We start from the raw sequence: 6,214 nt of genomic DNA, 5'->3' as shown, positions 1-6,214 counted from the left end.
AGCATCATTTAATTATAAAATAAGATTGTAAAAGATTAATATAACAATTGCCTGTTAAGAGCCAAACCCTGTTCTGTCACACTGCTATGTATTTACGTATTCAAAGTCTAATTGAGTCCACTGGAATTGAACTTCAGTTTATATCGCAGCTGGTGGGAACAGAATTCATTCCTATTTGCTTGTTTATCCCAAAGCAGCAACAAGCTGAACTGTGGTAAAGCAGAGATGGAAGGTATCTAGTTCAAAAATCTTAGCTTGGATTCAGCTTCATTCTCACCAATGCACGTAATTCCGTTGACTTCATTGGCGTTACGCTTGATTTTTCCAGTGGAAAATCAGTGGGCAGCCATAGTTAATACATTCAGAAGTTGTCAGAGATCAGTTAACAATCATAATAAGTGAATGTCAGCAAGGTAGGCTCTTGGCTTCATTTGCAAAACAGCATCTAGAAAGAGTGTTGAGGGGTTTCAGAAAGGCCCCTCAGTGGACTCTCTGGGGCTTTCCCACCACGAGCCGGGAAAGTGGTTGAATGAGGCAGCTGAAGGGGATTCCTGACCAGATAACAGTGGCCAGATTTCCACTACCTTGCATCCCGTAGTAACACTTGTACATTGATGTACAAAAAGATTTCAGCCTTCTGCAAAATATTTAACTCCAGCACTATAAACTGTTTAGGTCTCTTCTTTTGGCAGTGGTGCCAAAGCTAGTGGGGTGAGAGGGGAGAAGGATTTTCAAAGCTGTTTGAGCATTAGAAGATAGGGATAGGCAACTTGAAGTATTTTTGAAAGTGCCTAACAAGGATTTAGATCAATAGGAGCTAGACACCTGACTTGTTCAGATGCTTTTGAAAACCATACTGGAAATCTAACTTGCATCTTAAATATCTTTGAAGTCTAGCCCTTAATATAAATGAGAAGTGAGCTCTTGTTTCTTCAGTGCTTCTGATAAATGTTGCTAGCTTACAGTGCTATTGATTGGTATAAAAATAAAGGCTTTATATTAAACCACTTAATGTGACAGAGAGGGGGAAATGCAGCAATTCCTCTAATGTCCTTTAGTGCTTCTATGTAGTAGCTAATCTTATTTTTCCTTCACTAATGTAGTGGTATCCGTTCTCTTCATTTATTTACATTTGCATAAATTTTCAGCTATGTTTGAGAAATGCAGTCAAACACAGGTCCTTTTTCAGCTCCACTCAGCTGGAGCTGGAAAAGTATATGCTTCTTGGACAACCAAACCACTCTCTTGTAGGTGTGATAGACTCTGACAGAGAAGTATCAAGCATAGGGAAGCTGAATGACATTTGACTGCCCAAATCAGCCAGACCACTGGTGACAGCAGTGGATGTGGAAGGCAGGATGCAGTTGTCTGACAGAGGAATAAGTGCCTGCTTTATATTTTGGGAGCAATACAAGCAATTTTCAACATCTATGACAGGCGCTGGAAATTACCTGCCATTCATCATCATTCACCGAGGACCAGATGGATTGGATTTGGCCCATTATTATTATGCATTGCATCTACTGACGTTTATGAAAGAAGAATGAGCTATCAGGTGTATACTCAAAATGATACTATTTCCAAAATAGCAGATAAAGGCAATCACAGTAAAAATCTTCCACCTCAACATCTGTGTCCGGGGCAGGAGAACAGCATCATCCTTTCACAAAGCTGCTTCAGGTTTCCATTTTTTTCTGCAGTCTGCCTGCATGCTGAAGACACCAACTAATGCCTAAAGTCCAGCCCTCTTCCTTCCTGCATGTATTACAGGCAGAGACAGATGGAAACTTGAAATTGCTGGCCTCAGCTCCTGGATCAGATTAGCATCTTTCGCTTCTTACAGGACAGCTGCGTTCTGCAAAACAGCAGTGTGCATGTATCTTGATATGTAACCCTAGAACAGGGCTCCTAAATATAGGAGGAGTTTCTTCGCTGCCGTATGAAGGAGGTCAGCCAGACGTTGAAACGCCATGCGGTGTATGTTTCAGCAGGCTGCATGGCAAAAAAACATGAAGGGGACAATATGAAGTTAAATCCTTCGGATGTCTCCCTGTAAGCCCACCCAGGAATTTACAGATTGTGACTTGAAGATCAGCACTGGCTCTGCAATTTATGCGATTGCAGCCACAATCCATGGACCCCATGTGGCTTGAGGCCCCAGAAGCTGTGTGCTTTTGCACCTGTAGCTCTGCACATGCACCTCTGGAGGCTGCCTGTGCTCACAGGGTGGACTGTGTTCACCTCTCCTGGGCTGACAGGTGTCTGCCTCTCAGCCCAGAGACAGGTTATATTTGATTGCTGCCACAGCGCCTATCACTCTCAGAATCAGCCCAGATACATGTGCTGGGACAGTGTGCAGGCACCTCTCTGTCGTAATGTAGCCTAGGCTTACTTCCTTACCTGGATCCTAACTCTGTCTCCTTGTAACCAGGAATTTTAGATGGATTTTGTTCCTGATTTGCATCAGCAGGGGAAAGATTGGGTCATCTTCCCAGCTATTCTTTATTTTGTGTGCCTCTCTATTTTCACACACAAAAGGATGTATTTGAAGGATTGGATTCCCCAAAACAATAAGAATTAAATTCAAGGAAAGTCAGTGGTTTGATTTGGAGCCAAGCTGGTGGTAAGCCATGTCCTCGTTACCTGATAGCGGTTCATTTGCCTTTGTGGAATGTGTTGGTGCATGGAGGGAAGGGTCCATATCACCAAACCTTCACTCCTGATAACGGGATAAACCAAGAGGAAGCTGAAGGACCTGAAGCCTACACTGCCTTTGGGTGAGATCTCTCCAGGCAAAGCCAAAGGTGTGGGGGAGGTCTGTGCAGCGTGGTTTGCACTGCTACTGCCTAACTCAGCCCTTCTGAGACTGAGCCCTCAGCCTTTCGCATGCAGTACCTTCTGCTGAAAAGTAGCTGAAAAGCTACTTGAAAGTTGGCTTCCTTTTACTATACCCCCATCTCCAACCTCTTGTTTAGTTAGCCGATAGCTGAAGGTGTGCAGTGCTGGGTTAGAGTAAGGGAACCATGAAGGGATGCAATGCTCAATGAGTGATTTTTTGTGCACTTGCAATTTTCCGTTTCCCAAGTACAACGGCATGTTCTGCATGCACGGCAGTGGCATGCGTTCCTGAAATGTGAGCGAGCACTTAAGGAGGCTGCCCAACTTCCTCTACATCGCTCCCTGGCAGCCTGGCACAATGGGCTAAATTCAGAAGTGACCTCAAGGCGGGTAGGAGACAAGTCACTCAGCCAATATAAAGGTGCAGGAACAAACTTGGGAGCCCAGGGTAGAAAGGAAGGTTGTAGTACGAAATCCAGCTGGGAGGTCTCTGCAGTTTAATTTGTCCTGTCTTGAACTCTAAGGTAAATTCTTCTGCTGCTGCCATCCAACTCATTTGTCTTCATGGCAGAGAAGTTACATGTGTGCAGAAGCACTTGCTCATGTGTCCTTTATATAGTGAATTATGGCATGTCTGACTACGATCTGCTCTAGGGTGGCTCTTCTGTTCTTGTCATATCTAGCTGCAGGGCTGAGTCAGCTTCTACTTAGCTTGCAACTACTTCTCTTTGGCTAATTAAGCTTGTGTCATGTTAAGGAAAAAGAACTTTGCCAGATACCAGAAGATTTGTAAGGACTTTAAACTGCACAATCTGAGACTTTTGGCCATTGCATGTCTTTTTCATCACATGCTTTGGGGTAAGAGAAGGGGAAACACTACTGAAATTAAGGGATGCTACCAGAGCAGGCTGCGTGGTAGTGGGAAGCCACGGCAGCCTCTTGTAAACACATCTCAACCAATGTTCACTGGAGATTTAATTGTTGTCTGATTTTAACCAATTCCAGGAGATAACCCAAACAGTGATAGTAAGATTTTGGCCTAGAGCAGAGGTGGCTGGTGAGCGCCGTACCTCCTTGGCACAAGAGTTTAGCTTTGACTTTTTGTGGCTGCCAATTTGTAAGGCCAGTGTTCATCATCTTTAATTAAAAGACATATACCCTTATCACAGTTCTCTCCTGACCTCAGATCCATTCTATTTGTCTCTTATTATCTCTAAAAATGAGTCAGCTGATGAACAGAGAAGGTAAGATGTCTCCAAGAGGGAAGAGTGACTCAGTGATAAAGATGTCACTTCCCTTGACCCCTCAGCCTGTACAGTACTGAAAGTGCTCTGTCATGATTGTTACAACTTCGACAAAGTTTGCTTATCTTGTTAGCCAACAACCAAAATCTCTTAAAATGACTTTCTGAACAGGATGTTCTGTTTGAGTTTTAATAGTCAGGCCAGGTCTAATTCATATTTGTTTAAGTGTGGTAGATGTGAGTAAGGGGAGAAGGAGCTGACCTTTGCTTGTGGGTATTGACATGATGAGTGACACAGGAGTCATATGGCTCTTCATATCTTGCAGGTGTTTTACAAACATCTCCTTTTAGAACCTCGCGTTGCCCTATGAGGTGCTGTAGCACAGTCATGATACCTGATGGAGCATTTAATCAGTTCATTTTGTCTTGTTTTATGGTTTGCAGAAAGTCTGCAAGTGAACTGTGAGGTTTTTTTCAAGTGAATTTCTTATTCAGAATTATTCAGTTCATTTTTCTCTGCTTCTTTGACCCTGCAGCCTGCCATTTGCAATTCAAGCTGTGCTGTCTAGCTGTGATTCACCATGCCGTTCCCATGATACCATTTCTTTTTCCTGAGCAGACAAGCGCAAATCTTAGAACATTCACATTGTTGGTGTGATCACTAATGCTAAGTAATTTTGTATTTGTTTTCTGTGATGCCTAAATCTGTTTGCTTAAAGTGAATATTTTTCTATGGAAATGTGGGCAGGGAACACAAGTAGGGTCCTGAATACACCAGAACAAAATATTTTGCAATTCTCTATACTAAAAGATTTTTCAATACTTGGCCAACCTAGCATCATCTCCATTTGGCTGATGAAAAGCTAATAGCTAAAGGCATAAGTGATTAAGTGTCTTCTCAAAGGTCATATTAGCAGTTAGTGTCAGAGGCAAGAAGGAGATTTTTATCTAATTCTTCTCTCCTTCTCATTGAAAATGCTTACAGTCATTATTCATGGGCATTATTCTTTTAGGGCAATCTACACAACTACACAGCTAAGGAATGAATGACTGTGGGAATAATGACAGGAATGCTTAGTAAAGGCTAAACCTGTGACCTGTTTCTGCATGTCCCATCTCAGAGATATGGCAGTTTAGAAGGCAAGAGAGAGTTGTCATCATAAATTATTTCAATGGCAAGTCACACCTCTGACTTTCTCACTAGGGAAGTTAAACAGGAACCTCATTTGTGACCCAGGAAATATGGAAGTGTTGGTGGAAGAATGTGAACCAGTTTCCCCCTGTTCTGTCCTGGTCTGGCAGTAAGAAAGGACGATTAAGACAGATATGCAAGGGGACAGGTGCAGAGAAGGTGTCTTGTAGTCTTCTTTTGGTATGTGGAGGCTGGTACTGGATGGAGTGGAAGGGAGGCAGCTTAATGCCCTAGCTACCATCAGGTTGCAGAGCATGGGAGAAGGCAGAAATCACAGATGCACTTAAAGGCTGGAGCAAAACGCCAGGGTTCTGAAAAACAAGCGGGTGCACGAGCTCTGCCAGGCCCTCGCGGCATGTCTGCAGCTAATCTCTTGCTTCCCACATCTCCTGCACTAATAGCTGTCAGGGCTCCCACTTGAGCTGGCAGGAGAAAACAATACCCCAGTGCATGCAAGGACCGTGCATACAGACATGCCCACGAGGGTGGGGTGGTGGTTTAGTGGGCAGCACTGGTAAGCCCCCATGAAAGATTCATTGTCCGTGGTGTAATATTATTTAGCCCTCATAATTCATGGGGACCTGGCAACTCACAGCGAGACACAGAGGCCGACTGCTGCTGGACTGTGCTGCTCCCACATGGTGGTGAGGGAAGACAAGAATCAGAGGTGAAAAGAAAGCAGTCACGAGGAGAAGAGGGCAGAGGAGAAGCAGCAACAGTGAGGCCCAGCCACCAAGAAGCTGAGATGCCTATGACCAGCGGGAGAGGTTGAGATAGCTGCATCCATGGCCTCTGTCCCACCTACACGCCAGTGACTCCCCACGGCTCTGGAGCGTGGCACACCATGTATGGATGGGTCATCACCATGTACAGAGGAACCATCCTATTTAATACCATAACTTTAAACTGAAAGCAGTGTAAATGCAAGGTGGGGCTTGGAC

Source organism: Dromaius novaehollandiae, chromosome 17, assembly GCF_036370855.1.
Source record: "Dromaius novaehollandiae isolate bDroNov1 chromosome 17, bDroNov1.hap1, whole genome shotgun sequence".
Lineage (NCBI taxonomy): Eukaryota > Metazoa > Chordata > Aves > Casuariiformes > Dromaiidae > Dromaius > Dromaius novaehollandiae.
Note: the sequence above shows the minus strand (reverse complement) of the source record.